The sequence below is a fragment of the Trachypithecus francoisi genome, unplaced genomic scaffold (genome assembly GCF_009764315.1).
Source record: "Trachypithecus francoisi isolate TF-2019V2 unplaced genomic scaffold, Tfra_2.0 Lachesis_group4, whole genome shotgun sequence".
Taxonomy (NCBI): domain Eukaryota; kingdom Metazoa; phylum Chordata; class Mammalia; order Primates; family Cercopithecidae; genus Trachypithecus; species Trachypithecus francoisi.
Window position 1 is genome coordinate 34,011,458 of NW_022681469.1, and position 17,000 is coordinate 34,028,457.

Genomic DNA, 17,000 nt, shown 5'->3' on the forward strand with positions numbered 1-17,000 from the left:
AGCTAAAAGTCATGAGAACTCCAAAGTAATAGATATTTTAAAATGTCAAAAAACTGATTAGCATCTATAATGGTTAATTTCAAGTGTCAGCTTGACTAGACAAAGGCATACTCAGATAGCTGTAAAATCATTATTTCTGGGAATGTCTGTCAAGATGTTACCAGAAGAGATTCGTTTTTAAATCAGTGGACTGAGTAAGGAAGATCCATCCTCACCCAATATGAGCAAGTACCATCCATTCTACTTGGCTGAGGGCTGGAAGAGAACGAAAAGGGTGGAGAAAAGGCAAATTTTTTCTTTCTCTCTCTCTCTCTCTCTCTCTCTCTCTCTCTCTCTCCCTCCCTCCCTCCCTCTCTTGTTCTCTCTCCTGGAGCCAGGACACCCTTTTTTCCTGCCTTTGAACATCAGAACTCCATGTCCTCCATCCATTGAACTCTGGAACTGGCACTAATGGCCTCCCAGTTTCTCAGGCCTTCAGCTTCAGCCTGTGAGTTATACCATTGGCTTTCCTGGTTCTGAGGCTTCGGAACTTGGACTTGCCCAAGCCACCATCTTCCCTGGATCTCCAGCTTGCGGGCAGCCTATTATGGTACTTCTCAGCCTCCATAATCACCTAAGCAAATTCCCCTAATAAATCCCCTCTCCTATATCTCTATCTCTATCTGTCTGTCTGTAAAATGAGGTGGCGAGGAAAAAGGGACTTCTTCAAAGAAATGTTTTATTAAACAGGGTTCTCCAGAGAGACAGAACCAATAATATATAAGATATAAACAATATATATGGTCACAATATATATTATTGGTTCTGTTTCTCTGAAGAACCCTTCTAAAACATCTTCTTGAAGAAGTCCCACCTCATCTTCTTATCTTTATGGAGGATTAATTGTAAAAATAGCCCCAATTCTCTACCATTTTCTCTGTCCACATCTCTTGTCCTGTGACTTTTCAGCTTCTTCCTTCATGAGGTAGAGAATTTGGCCATCCAAACCTCAGTCTTAATAACCTTGCACACTTACTCATACTCTTTCTTGAAAAAGAACCAGCCAAAGATGGATTAGCTGAAGGTTGAGAGAACATGTGAATCAGAGACAAGATGACCCAAATTAAATAGTCTTAAACAATTCTGTTCCCAGCAATAGAAATGCATTCTGCCCAGACTAGGTCACCAAATCAAGGCCTTGTAAGCAAAAACATCTATTGCTGTATGTCACTGAATGTTTTAGTTGTTTGTTACACAGCATTATCATGACAATAGATAATTGGCCATGCTCTATGTAATATAAGAAACTGAGCATATCTTTAATGAAAGGACTTAGGATGAAGACTTGAAAAACATCAAAAGAAAAAAAATAAAACAACAAGTTACCATCTGAGCACTTACTAAGTACCAGATAGTAAGCTAAATAATATAGACACAATCCCCCCACACACATATGTAATCCCATTTAATTTTTATGAAAAGTCTTTAGAGAAACTGATCAGAAGAAAACAAAGCTGAGGGAATTTAAGTAGCATCTAACTTATCACTGTGATTTGTGCTCAGTTTTATCTGACTCCAAAGTTTTGTTTCAACTCGTCAGAGTTACTGTCTTCAATACAGATTTATTCATAACTTGAAAAGCCTCTGCATTTCTTAACTATAACTTGATTAACAGATAGTTTGGTCAATGACTTAGATATGGTTTCTAGAGTAATCATGAATTATTACCCCAACCTGGTTTTGGCTTCATCGATTAGAAACTAGGAATCAAAACTAGTAATCTAGATAAAATAAATAAGACACTTTCTAATAATAATATATCCATTTATAAATAATCAACAAACTAGTAAATTCTAAAGAAATTTCAAATCACATATACCATTTCAAATCACATATACAAACTGAGAACTAACTTGTTTAATCAGTAATACTAGAAGGAGTGGGTCGAATCAAGGGAAGGGATATTTCATTGTTCTGTTTTCAGAGTCTTCAGAGAGCAAATTCTCGTTTCTAAAAGCCTAGTGTAATATAATTTTGTAGACATTATTAGATGAGATAAAAAATGTAAACAGTTGCAAAAAAAAAAAAAAGAATGCACTTTTTTTCCAAAAAGATTATCTTGAAATTTTGTGGGCATAGGAATATTACTATGTAGTGTTCCTGGGAGAATTAGTGTCCAATTGAAAGGAAAATTGTCATCAGCTTTGCTGAATAAAATTTCCTTGTGCTGCTTACTCTCCAAAGAAAAGGAGAAGTCTGTTTTTCTGTTCTAGAAGCTGCCAGTCATGCTGCAGTGAACATGAGCCATCATATGAGTCACTTTTCTTTCAGCCCTAATCTCTTTTCACAGTGACAAATGAATCACAGAAATCAATCTCAACTCTGACTCTGAAAAATTTTCTGAGGGATTTTTATCTGAAGAGAGTCAAGACAGGCAACCTAAAATTTCACCTTAGGAGACAGACAAAGTGAGTGTGAGCTCAGCTTGGAGCCAGGTGTGTCTTGAAAGGGTTTTAGAGTTCTGTTTGGCATAGTGGAGTGTGCTCAGGCTCTGGAGACAGAATGGATCTGAATCCAATTCCTGCCCCGTGGCCTATTAGCTGTGTGAGCGGGTAGTGCTGTCAACCTCTGTAGGATTTAGTTTCTTCATTTATCAAAAAGTAAAGATAATAGTATCTACATAGTAAGATTTTTATCTGTCTTAAACAGCATATTTAGGCTTTTCTTTAAAAAAATTCTAACAAAAGCATTGATCAGAAATCAATCCCACAATTATTTTACATTATATTACTTAGTCCTATAAAATGTAGGTTTTTTTTTTGTTTCTGCTTGCCTGAATATGTTTATTCAGTCTCGCTAATTAAATGGCTATTTCTCAAAAGCATTGCTTTCTATTTACTTGTAAATGCCTCCTTTAGTTCTGAATACTTTAAAGATATTCTGTCCATAGAAGGAACTCAATAAACATAATCAATAACTATCCAGCTATGTACTACAAAGAAAAGAGGGTGCAGCCTAAAAAAGAATGAGTTCATATCCTTTACAGGGACATGGATGAAGCTGGAAACCATCATTCTCAGCAAACTAACACAGGAACAGAAAACCAAACACTGCATGTTCTCACTCATAAGTGGGAGTTAAACAATGAGAACATATGGACAAAGGGAGGCGAACATCACACACCAGAGCCTGCTGGGGAAGTGGAGGGCAAGGGGAGGGAGAGCATTAGGACAAATATCTAATGCATGTGGGGCTTAAAACCTAGATGATGGGTTAATGGGTGCAGCAAACTACCGTGGCACATGTATCCCTATGCAACAAACCAGCACATTCTGCACATGTATCTCAGAACTTAAAGTAAAAGAAAAAAAAAGGTGAACTGTTGCTCAGCTATGTATTTGTATAGACTTGGAAGGCACTGAAAGGATCACATTAAATATAAAACAAAGTAACCTATGTACCAATGCTATTTCTGTTCATTAGTAAAATTTTATATTATGTCCATGGTTCTTTCTTCCCCACACAACCTAAACCATTGCCTCATGGACAAGTTCAAAACACACAATTTGTTTCCCAGTCTTTAGTAAGAATTGGTAAGGTAATATTGAATACCTCAATTGAACTTTTGATGAATATTCTGGTCTGTCTACTTATTAGATACAATTACAGTCAGGTTAAGAGGCCTTCGTGGTTGCTGAGCTCCTGTTGCTACTCATTAAAAAATTCTGGAGCCAGGACAATAGAGAAGGAAAGGGGTTTATTAAGGTTCATTTTTTATGCTGAACAAAGTCCCATTATTAGCACGCATTAAGGCATTTCCCTTTATACTAAATGTACTGCCTTTTAAAAGACATCTACATTTAATGACATTAAATCAGTGGTTGAAGGGATGCTTGCAGGACTTCTGATGAATGACTACATCTTTCTGTAAATAAAATGCAATGTAAATATGCCTCTGGGATGAATGTTAATTGACTATTTTTAAATATAAAAATTATAAATATACAAACTACTTTTGTGGTTAGTTACATGGAATCATCACAATTTTAAGTTTTGTTTTATTTTGTTCCATTTTTTCAGACCCAGCACAGAAGTTATTGTGTGTGTATGTGTATGTATTGTATGAGCATACGACTTCAAAATTATTTCAAATTTGTTATATAGCTCTAGTTTTATAAACCACTAATGAGCAGCTTTTCCTATACCCAAATTGTCTTATGACTTGAAAAGAAAAAAATAATAAAAGTATGAGCAAAAAATGATACTTTTTATTCCTTTCACCTTCAAATGCATAACCAACTTTTCTTTTTAAGATACAGGCATATAAAATGAGCATATCATTAGAGAGTTATTTGTCAAACCTTAGGAGCTGCTTTTATTTTAATACTTTGACAATATTTATCTGTATTTCCTAGAACATTGAAAAGATTATACTTTATTAATATAGCACCATCTTCTGGCAAATATTAAGAAAAGCAGTTGGTTTTGTACCAAAAACGTACTGAAATCACTTAAAGAATGAAATGAAAAATTGATCGTTCATTACAAATGTCTAGAATAACTTTCTACAGGGCTTTCCTAACATTTTAATATTACATTAATTTGCTATTCATTAACCTTGACTTCTAACCTTTTCCGGAAGTTTAAACTTACTGTCAAATTGTTACAACATGGCATATATTCAATTAAACTGAATTGTAAGACAAAGGTTTGTATATGTCTTTATAGATAATCTAGAACTTTAAATATAAATATATGCAATACATGCATATATAAAAAACAAAATATATTTGGTTAATCATTTTAAAAAGTAGAACTATTTCTTCCACTGTGTTTCAAGTAGAAATTCTATGAATAAGACCCAAAATATAGGAACTGGCCAACATTAACAGTAATAGAAAAATGATGATCAAAGTGGACGAATTTTCTAAATACATCTCATTAAAAGTTAAATGCATACAAAATTTAACAAAAGTTTTCAGTATATGTGAAAGAAAAAGTAAAAAGGCTAATAACTCCAAAATATCATCATTATAATCATCATCAATGACAAATGCTAACCTCCTTAATGTCAGTAGTTCTAATAAATCAATTAGAAAAAGATAGCGTTGGGTGCAATGACTCACGCCTGTAATCCTAGCACCTTGGGAGGCCAAGGTGGGCAGATCACGAGGTCAGGATCACTAAATAATAAAAATCAGGATCACTAAATAATAAAAAATTAGCCAAGCGTGGTGGCCTATAGTCCCAGCTACTCTGGAGGCTGAGGCAGGAAAATGGCGTGAACCTGGGATTTGGAGGGAGCCAAGATCACGCCACTGAACTCCAGCCTGAGCGACAGAGTGAGACTCCGTCTCAAAAATAAATAAATAAATAAATAAATAAATAGATAGATAGATAGACAAATAAACACAATGAAAAAGATAGCTACAATAGAATGACACACAGATGAGACAAACACAATTTTATACGTGAAGGAATAAAAATTAAACAAAGAACAAGTTTCATTCAAAAATCCAAAAATCACTTATGCAATTAACTATAAACTAAAAACAACAAAAACAAGTTTCATTTTTGAGAAAAAAATTAAAGATTGGTTAATTAATCCTTTGAGAAGCATAAATTTGAACAATGTTTCTGAAGAGTTATTTAGCAAAATGTCCCCTCAGAAAAATACTTTTTAAAAAATGTCTACATCCAAAATGTATATATCCTCAGAAAATAAACAAGCATATAAGAAATGTGCTAATAAGAAAACCTAAAAATTTGAGTTTATTTGGTTGTGTTTTGCATAGGGAATCTTTGGAAACAGTCTAGATAATTTAAAATAGAGGATTATATAAGTTGCAGTATTTTATGTGATAAAATGTTGCTATTAGTTGACACAATGATGCTCACAAGATACTGTTCAGCAAAATAAAGGATTAAAGAAAATGAACAGAGTAATACATACATTATGATCTCATGAAAAATGAATGGACGGATGGATTAGAACATTAAAGTTCCAAAAATTACAAATTGTGTAATTTCTTAATTTCAAAGCAGGTAGAAAAATTAGAGAAATAGTAAATGTTTATTAAGAGCCTAAGTTCTGTGGGTTTACACAAGGCATAACTATACATAATGTAATCAAGGAATTAAGATTATAGATAAATAATAAAGCAGGGTAGATGAAAAGTATTGCTTCAGTGAATATGTGTGTCAAAACATTTTGACTTTAAGGAACTGAAACCTTGTTGGGTGTACTTAAGAAAAATAAAGGGCAAATTATTGGCTTACACAACTGGGTAGGGCAGAAGTAGAACTGACCTTAAGGAGAACCGTAAACAAGGACTTGAGAGCAGCTGGTCTTCCACCCTGTTTCTGTCCACGTGATATCTTCATTATCTAATATCACCTTCTCTATATTGTGGTAGCAGGACATGGTACTGAGTGGCTTAGGGCTCACACCCATATTACTTCACTAAGAGAACTGCAGTTGAGAAAAACATTGTGACTGGTCAAACTTGTGTTATATTCAACTCCTCTCTCCCAGAGTGTGGGTTAACATGATTGGCACTCCCTGCTGTTAAAGAAAAATTATTCTGAACTTGCTCAAGTGGTAAGGGAGATTTTATGCAATATGACTGATAGGGGTCATGACTATCACAATAAGGGAGAGCTGGGGCTCAATTGTAAATACAGCAAAGACAGTTGGGGACTTACAACCAACAAGATGAGTGAGGTCGTCAGTGGGTGCAAAATTACTAAAAGGAGACATGAAAAGGATTCCTGCCAAAATTGGGCTAAGCAAGCCAAAGACAGTACCCAGTTGAAAAGCAGGCTCAGAAAAGCCTGAACAAACTGTTCTAAGATAGAGTCTTTGCCACACTAAAATCAAATTTTTGGAAAAAAGGGAAGGGTATAAAAAATTAATTTGAATTTTAAAGATACAGGAGGGGGTTTGAGGAGAGTTGTTTAATTATTTGCTCTCAGGATCTTCCAGTTCCTTCCCATCTGTCACTTGAGTAAAAGTTCTTGAGAATTGTGCTGAAATCCGTAGGAAACTGACAAGGATGTATGAGCATGAAAGTGGCATAAGGGAAAAAATATATTTTATGAAAATTAATACAGTGATATATGTACAATTAGTAAAAGGGAGGAGGACTAGAGAAATGAAAGCTAGTTAGAAAACAAATTTTGTAATTCATGCATCAGATAAAAAAAATATATATCCAAGACTGTTGTCACTAAGGATGGAAAGCAAAAGGAAGGATTTAAGATACATTATAAAGGAATAAATAGATGCACCACATATTTGAACAGACTTTCTTATTAGTGGAAGTAATTTTAATATGTTGTTCAATCAAACTTACACTAATGTCATGCCTTCATGAACAATGACTGCCTAAGACCACTGGGACATTTGGCCCAATGCATCTTTGTGTCACCCCTTTGTACGTATCTGCCACAATACAGGATAGAATCATACTGATGATTAAGAAGATATAGCCATGAACATCACAGATACTGTTCCCATCAAACCTCAATTCTTGCATGGTAAGAGAAGCAGTAATAGTGAGCAAGTCATTATTTGCTCCAGTTTTAATACGATTTTGCTTTCCCTTGGAGATATAAAACATTAGAGGAGATGATTAAAAAGCCGGACTTGAGTGCAATTCTGATGGCATGCCTGAAGAAAGACAACATAAAGTTTGTAGAAAGGACAAGAAGTAGCTAAAATCAAGAAGTTGCAGAAATTTTCATATGAGGACATGAGCTTTGTTAATATCTAAAAAGTAAGTTTGAAGGGGTATACAATTAAATTGTACAAAAGAGTGAAAGTGACACAGAGGGAATAGATGCTGGAAGAGAATAGCACCTCTTCTGTGCTAGAAAATTGTATATGCTGTAATCTATTCTATTTTGACAATATAGCTAGTTATTATTATGGCATTTCAAATGAAGAAACTCAGGCTCAAAGAATTTCAGGACCATTTAATAACGATGAAATGAAGTAATGTCCCATAATATAAAAAGTAGTAGCACTTTGCACTTCAGTGGACAGAGACAAGAGGCATTGGAGGCCAAACTAAAATTAAAATGTAAGTTAATAAAAACACAAGGAGAACTCAGATTTATGCATGATACCTTCATAATGAAAGTAAGTGAATATTTGTAGAGGAGAAGGTTAATCTTTTGAAATTGCAGCAAGGAAAAAAATTGAGAAATCTTATAACACTACCTTCTTGCCTCTCTCAGAAGCAGAATTCTAAATATGCTACAGCCTGATACACCTCAAAGTTGTTAATGTGGAACAATTATTTATCAAATACCTGTGATATACTCAAGATAGCTGAGCTCAATTGACTTTTCTAACAAGAAATTACTGTGCATAACCAAACACCATGTTAAAAGTGACTCTTTCTTCTATATCTAATTGCCTGCTCTTTCCCAGAAACCTGAAACGATACTGTAACGCTATCCACAGGACCCATGCCGTGGGACTTTATTATAAATGAAGCCTTGGTACAATGAGATCCTCATAGTATTGCCAGTAATAAATCCCCTTGGATAGGGTCAAAAGCACATCCACTCTATCCTGAATTCTGCATTCTCCACAGTAGCGTTGGAAGGCTCCAGCTTTACATCACAAATGTGAAGTAAACCCTCAAAAATGTCTGATTTAAAAAGAAAACCTGAGAATTATTTTTAATATCACCACCACGTAATATCATGCAGAGTTCCTGGTAGCTATTGTGTAACTACATAATGCTGTCTCATGAGATCTATGTACCAAATAATAGCTGCCAATCAAGTTGAATTCAAAGCCAATTTTTAATTCATTACTTCACAGGGAGCTTTGAAATATGCTCATTTAAAAATCTGCTACATAACAGCAAGTTCTGTACCACTCTTCTGTATTGTCAGTGTAATGTTGCCAAGCATGAGAGTGAAGTATGAATGTTGACACTTAATTATGGATATTAAATTCAGTCTCCCATTTCAGATATATGTCAGATGTCACCACCTTCAAGAATTCATAAATGAGCAGTTATCTTCCTCTAGTCAATGTAATGTGAATTAGAAGATGAGAAATACTACGTTAAACCACTCTTCTTTGGTTACACACTTGCAAAATATTCTTTTGCTTCTCAGTAACTGTGGATCACAGAAATTTCCCAAATACTTCATCCATCGCTATAATGTGGTTACCTCTAGGGGGTGATTTCAAAGGTGAAATGGAGCATAACGGATCATCACTTCTTACTAATTAATGATTTCAATAGGTATGGCTGGTAAGCTTGAGTGTTTTTCAAAATGAGAATTGCAGTGTCCTATTTTTAGGAGCAGCACAGTCTAAATTACAGCTATACAGCTGTGTATGTGTGACTTTACAAAACAGAAAAATACAAGAAGGTGTGCTGATAATAATAGAGATGTTTGGAGTCACTTTATGATTGTCACTCATATATTTATTTGCAGGAACTAACAAATAATTTTAACTAAAATTATTTTTAACATTGTTTAACCACTTAAGTTGTGTGCTAAGGTCTAAATGTTCTGTGAAAAGCTGATGTTTTGCAATCAATTGTGTCTAAACTTAGAGCTCTCTAACCTTAGAACTCAGCTGCCACAAGCATTTTACAGCATCTCTGGAGACTTATTGTTCATGGCATTCATGCTGTGAAATCATGCTATAGCTGAGGCATTTGTACAACTTTCTGTAATAAATGCCTTCAGACAATGGCCCCAGATCTAGAGATTTTCATACAGAGGATTCTGTTCTGTAGTGACTTATTGTGTAGCGAGGACCAAGATAATCAAACTAATGTGAGTTCACTTTCAAGTGAGAGTTAAACATTTTCGAGTCCCTAAATCACAGTTCATCTGCTTTTATCGGTCATGATTACGTTTAATAACCAGTAGACTATGAACATTTTAGAAATACATGTATCACGCATTGATGACTTATATCACCAATTCATTATTCCTAACACTTTTGTTGCCATTTTATCATTCCTGACTAATGGTATGTTCTGACAGTTTCTATGAAATGTGTGATACCAAATAATAATTGTTGACTATTCATCCAGCAGTGGTAGCAAACATAGCCAGGGGAAAATATGTCCCAGATAATGAGTCAGCAAGTGCTATTTAGACTTCTATAATTTCATGTTAATTAGGGTTTCGATAGTAATTAGAGAACTTGTGCCTTAAAATTTTTCACTTTCATTGACTTTTTTTTTTTTTTTTTTTTGAGACGGAGTCTCGCTCTGTCGCCCAAGCTGGAGTGCAGTGGCCGGATCTCAGCTCACTGCAAGCTCCGCCCCCCGGGTTCCCCCATTCTCCTGCCTCAGCCTCCCAAGTAGCTGGGACCACAGGCGCCCGCCACCTCGCCCGGCTAGTTTTTTTTTTGTACTTTTTAGTAGAGACGGGGTTTCACCGTGTTAGCCAGGATGGTCTCGATCTCCTGACCTTGTGATCCGCCCGTCTCGGCCTCCCAAAGTGCTGGGATTACAGGCTTGAGCCACCGCGCCCGGCCTCATTGACATTTTTAAATGCTTTTAGTGGTTCATTGATTTTACAGAAAAAGTTTCTTATTGATTAATAGGGTTAGCTTATCAATAGAATATATTTAAAAGCTTCGGCTTTTTTAAGGGAAATTTTCTACCAGTAAAGAGTGGCTTGGGATTGGTTTAATCAGAGGTAGAAGTTTTGTTTTATTAGCAGTTAGTTTCCTTCCTCAAAATAATTCAATCTTACATTCTAGTTTAACTGTGCACTTGAGTGTGATACGTATAAAGGGAGAGACTTCACGTGGACAAACATCATAGCCAAGCTGTAACCCATAGATGCCATACCAACCACACGTCCATCTTTACTCATGTAGTTGGGCAGAATTGTGATTTAATCATAAGAGATCCCTACAGTGGTTGCACGTGAAACCCAACAAAGTGAGGTATTACTTATGGCTGTTCAGTGAAATTGCAAACACAGTTCACTAAGCTTTTATATACGTTCTAGCTCTTTAACTCAACCATGCAAAGAACCCGAAGGCATCTGATCTGCTAAGTTGCCTGAAAATATGGAACTGTCTTTCTAAATAGTATTTCTCTGAAATAACTCAAGTTTGGCTTTGGTTTTATTATAGATTCCACTTGGAGGCAGTGAAGAAAAATAACATGCTTCACTTGCTGTCCTTACTAATACACCAACACCTAGTTTGGGGCTAAGAATATACTGGACACATAGTAAATACTTATTAAATGAAACCATTTTTTGCATAGTAAAATGGTTTCAGTGATAGAGAATTATCCCTATGCCTACACAATTCCATATTCATATTAAATATATATTTATTATTTCCTTACATCATCACAAAATTTAACAGGATGGAAAAAATCAGTTTGCATATAATCAGCTAATTTATTGGGTAAATTGAATGAGAATTTGTGATGTTAGGTATTAAAGATAAAAAAATAAAAGTAGCCCCTAATAGCAATAGTTGTCCAGGTTTGCAAGATAAATAATATAATAATATTTAAATATTTCATGGGGGCCACGGTGGCTCAGGACTGTTGTCCTGGTGCATCAGGAGGCGAGGCTAGGCGTTCAAGGCCAGCCTGGGCAACACAGAAACCTCTAATCTATGTAACAAACAACAAACAAAAATTCTTGCTGGGCGTGGTGGCTCACGCCTGCAATCCCGGCACTTGGGTAGGCTGAGGCTGGTGGATCACAATTTCAGAAGTTCGAGACCAGCCTGGCCAATATGGTGAAACCCCATCTCTACTAAAAATATGAAAATTTAGCTGGGCGTGATGGTGGGCACCTGTAGTCCCAGCTGCTGGGAGGCAGAGGCAGGAGAATCGCTGGAACCCGGGAGGCAGAGGTTGCAGTGAGCCAACATTGCGTCACTGCATTCCAGCCTGGGCAACAGAGTGAGACTCCACCTCTCTCTCTCTCTCTCTAGATACATATATATATATATATATATATATATATATATATATATATACACACACACGTATATATATATACGTATATATACATGTATACATATATATACATATCTATATATAGAGAGAGATTATGAATCTAGAGGACTGACTGTACAACTCTTAGTGCACCAGGAAGACATAATTACAAACAATAAAATTTAAATCAGGTAAGAAGAGATAAATGTAACTAAAATACTCTCTATTTTCTCACAGATACAGCTATTCATGCCCAGGTACAGTCATGAGTCACGTAATGATGTTTTGGTCAATGATGGACTGCATATAAGACAGTGGTCCCATAAGATTTTAATGGTGCTCAAAAATTCCTATTGTGTAGTGATATCATAGCCATCATAAGGTCATAGCACAATGCATGACTCACAGGTTTATGGTGATGCTGGTGTGAACAAACCCACTGCACTGCCAGTCATATAAAAGTCTAGCACATATAATCATATACAACATATAATATTTTATAATAATAATAAACCACTCTGTTATTGATTTTCTATTTACTATACTCCTCCTATTTATTTAAAAATGTTAATTATGAAACAACTTCAGGTAGGTCTTTCAAAAGGCATGCCAGAAGAAGCTATTGTTATCATAGAAGATTACAATTCTATGTGTTTTATTGACCCTGAAGGCCTTCTAGTGGGATAAGAGGTTGAAGTGTGTGATATTGATAATCCTGACCCATGGGTAGAACTATGCTAATGTGTGTGCACGTGTGTGTGTGTGTGTGATGCACACGCAGGCGAGTGGGTGTGCACCCGCACCTTAGTTTTTAACAAAAACTTTAAAAAGTTTTTGAAAACGTTAAATAGTAAAAAGATTATAGAATACAGATATAAAGAAAGGAAATATTTGTGTATATCTACACAATGGCTTGTGTTTTAAGCTAAGTGTTATTACAAAAGAGTCACAAAGTTTTGAAAACTTCAAAAATTTTATAAAGTAAAAAAGTTACAGTAAGCTAAAGTTAATTTGCTATTAAAGAAAAAAATTTTTTAAAAATTTAGTGTGTTTATAAAGTCTACAGTCCTGCAAAGCAATGTCTTAGGCTTCACATTCATTCACCACTCGTTCACAACACACCCAGAGCAAATTCCAGGCCTTCAAGCTCTATTCATGGTAAGTGCCCTATGTAAGGGTAACATTTCTTATCTTTTATACTATATTTTACTATAATTTTTCTATATTTAGATATGTTTAGATAAATACTGTGTTACAATTGCCTACAGTATTCAGTACACTAACATATTGTGCAACTGTGTAGCCTAGGAGAAATAGGCTATACCATATAGTCTAAGTGTGTAGTAGGCTATATGATCTGGGTTTGTGTAAGTACATGCTATGATGTTTGCAAAGTGGCAAAATTGCCTAACAATGTATTTCCCAGAATGTCTCCTCATCATTAAGCTAAGTGTGTACATTTGTACAGGATGTCAAATAAAAATGATATACAGTGTCATACTTTCGCATAAATAACAATGAAATAGGAATTAGGGCATGAAAGATCTCTGAGCATCAGTTTCCTCATTATAAAGTAAAGGCGATATTTCCGTATGATTTCTCTGATATGTGTGTATTGAAAACTGTTAAGAACAGGGTAAATTGTCCTTAACGCTTTTCACATCCCTAAATATCCAGAGCTATAGAGACACAATCATAAGAGAAAAAAATCTCTAAAAATCAGACAATAAAATTTGTTTTATTGATTTATTGTCATATCCCATCACAGGTAAGACAACATTATTTCTGCAAGCTATATGAAATACTTTTAGATTTTTTAAGATGAAATGATGTCACATATGCCTTCCAAGAATATTTTTCTGTTTATCTGAATATGAGATAGAAAATTATTACACTAATCATGAGCCATGAGTCTTTCTTAACATTTAGATAATGGAAAACTATACCTGCCTTAGCACATACTGCCCACAGAACCAGCTATGAAGAATCTTTCTGAAGTCTTGTCAATGTGAAAGAATCATTTAGAGTAGTAGTTCCCAACTGGAGGCAGAAATAAGCAGTGTTATTTCTGAACCAATTGTATTTTGTAAAGCAACTTCTCACTTCAGACTGTTGTCTTTATAATTAGAATAGTGCTGTGGGTAAGGGAGTTGTAATTTGAAAATCATCATTTTCAAATCCTTCCTCTTCTGCTCACCAAAGGAAGAATTAATCAGAACCACTAAGGAATTTTGCAGAATCTCTCAAATTGCATAATAATTCTGATGCACACTCAAGCCACACCCTACCTCCTATTCACTCTATATTAATTGATAAATTATTCACTTAAAGGCTTCCAAATAAAATCAATAGCAAAATCACTTATAAATCATTAATGACCTCAGTTTCCACAAACACCTTCAATTTCAGAGAACTCATTGGACAAATATGTCTACATATATAGCTTGGATGTTTGTAGACTTTGAAATAATGTACTTGAAATAATGAGGTAAAACTCTGCTAGCAATTTAGAACCTACAAAACAATCTTACTAATCACTGGTTTGGTAAATGCATGCTCTCAGCTACCTTGACATCCTCTCTCTCTCTCTCTCTCTGTATGTGTGTGTATGTGTGTGTCTGTGTGTGTGTGTGTATGTGTGTGTCTTTTTTTTTACTTAAAAAATTTTTTTATTATAGTTTAAGTTCTGGAACACATGTGCAGGATGTGTAGGTTTGTTACATAGGTATACACATGCAATGGTTGTTTGCTGCACCCAACACCCCATCACCTACATTAAGTATTTCTCCTAATGGTATCTGTCCCCAACACCCCCACCCCCTGACAGGCCCCAGTGTGTGATGTTCCCCTCTCTGTGTCCATGTGTTCTCATTGTTGAACTCCCACTTATGAGTGGAAACATGTGATGTGTAGTTTTCTGTTCCTGTGTTAATTTGCTGAGAATGATGGTTTCCAACTTCATCCATGTCCCTGCAAAGGACATGAACTCATCCTTTCTTATGGCTTCATAGTATTCCATGGTGTAAATATGCTACATTTTCTTAATCCAGTCTATCATTGTTGGACATCTGGGTTGGTTACAAGTCTTTGCTATTGTGAACAGTGCTGCAATAAACATACATGTGCATGTGTTTTTATAGTAGAATGATTTATAATACTTTGGGTATACACCCAGAAATGGGATTGCCAGGTCAAATGGTATTTCTGGTTCTAGAGTCTTGAGGACTGTCTTCCACAATGGTTGAACTTTTTTCACTCCCACCAACAGTGTAAAAGCATTCCTATTTCTCCACATCCTCTCCAGCATCTGTTGTTTCCCGACTTCTTGCTGATCACCATTCTAACTGGCATAAGATGGTATTTCATTGTGGTTTTGATTTGCATTTATCTAATGACCAGTGATGATGAGATTTTTTTCATATGTTTGTTGGCTGTATGAATGTCTTCTTTTGAAAAGTGTCTGTTCATATCCTTTGCCCACTTTTTGACAGGGTTGTTTGTTTTTTTCTTGTAAATTTGTTTAAGTTCCCTGTAGATTCTGAGTATCAGCCTTTTGTCAGATGGATAGATTGCAAAAATTTTCTCCTATTTTGTAGGTTGCCTCTTCACTCTGATGATAGTCTCTTTTGCTTTGCGGAAGCTCTTTTGTTTAATTAGGTCCCATTTGTCAATTTTAGCTTTTGTTGCCATTGCCTTGACTTGATCACAGCGGATAAGCTTTTTGATGTGCTGCTGGATTCGGTTTGCCAGTATTTTACTGAGGATTTTCACATCAAGGTTCACCAGGGATATTGGCCTGAAATTTTCTTTTTGGTTGTGTCTCTGCCAGGTTTTGATATCAGGATGATGCTGGCCTCATAAATTGATTTATGAGGAGAAGTACTTCTTTTTCTACTGTTTGGAATATTTTCAAAAGGAATGGTACCAGCTCCTCTTTGTAATTCTGGTAGAATTCGACTGTGAATCCATCTGGTCCTTGACCTTTTTGGGTTGGTAGGCTATTAATTACTGCCTCAGTTTCAGAGCTTATTATTGGTCTATTCAGGAATTTGACTACTTCCTGGTTTCGTCTTGGGAGGATGAATGTGTCTAGGAATTTATCCATTTCTTCTAGATTTTCTAGTTTATTTTCATAGAGATGTTTACAGTATTCTCTGATAGTGGTTTGTATTTCCGTGGGATCAGTGGTGATATTTCCTCTATCAATTTTATTGTGTCTATTTGACTCTTCTCTCTTTTCTTCTTTATTAGTGTGGCTAGCAGTCTATCTGTTAATCTTTTCAAAAAACCAGCTCCTGGATTCACTGATTTTTTGAAGGGTTTTCTGGGTCTCTATCTCTTTCAGTTCTGCTGTGATCTTAGTTATTTCTTGTCTTCTGCTAGTTTTTGAATTTGTTTGCTCTTGCTTCTCTAGTTCTTTTAATTGTGATGTTAGGGTGTCGATTTTAGATCTTTCCTGCTTTCTCCTGTGGGCATTTGGTGCCATGAATTTCCCTCTAAACACTGCTGTAGCTGTGACCGAAAGATTCTGGTATGTTGTGTCTTTGCTGTCATTGGTTTCAAATAACTTATTTATTTCTGCCTTAATTTCATTATTTACCTGGTAATCATACAGGAGCAGGTTGTTCAGTTTTTGTGTAATTGTGTGGTTTTGAGTGAGTTTCTTAATCCTGAGTTCTAATTTGATTGTACTGTGGCCTGAGAGACTGTTTGCTATGATTTCCGTCCTTTTGCATTTGCTGAGGAGTGTTTTACTTCCGATTATGTAGTCAATTTTAGAATAAGTGCAGTGTGGTGCTGAGGATGTATATTCTGTTGACTTGAGGTGGAAAGTTCTGTAAATGTCTATTAGATCCAATTGGTCCAGAGCTAAGCTCAAGTTCCAAATATCCACGTTAATTTTCTGTTGCATTGATCTAATATTGACAGTGGGGTGCCAAAGTGTCCCATTATTATTGTTTGGGAGTCCAATTCTCTTTGTAGGTCTCTAAGAACTTGCTTAATGAATCTGACTGCTCCTGTATTGGGTGCACATATATTTAGGATAGTTAGCTCTTCTTG

The 17,000-nt window shown here is 35.5% G+C and overlaps 1 long non-coding RNA gene across 1 annotated transcript in view; it reads left to right on the forward strand.

Moving 5' to 3' along the window:
* The first annotated feature begins 3,441 nt into the window (after nt 1-3,441).
* LOC117073062 overlaps nt 3,442-17,000 on the forward strand; it is a 28,148-nt gene continuing 14,589 nt past the window's right edge. The window contains exons 1-3 of the long non-coding RNA XR_004433092.1: nt 3,442-3,453; nt 5,210-5,213; nt 6,321-6,326. This is a non-coding gene — a long non-coding RNA (uncharacterized LOC117073062). The remainder of the gene's footprint in view (nt 3,454-5,209; nt 5,214-6,320; nt 6,327-17,000) is intronic.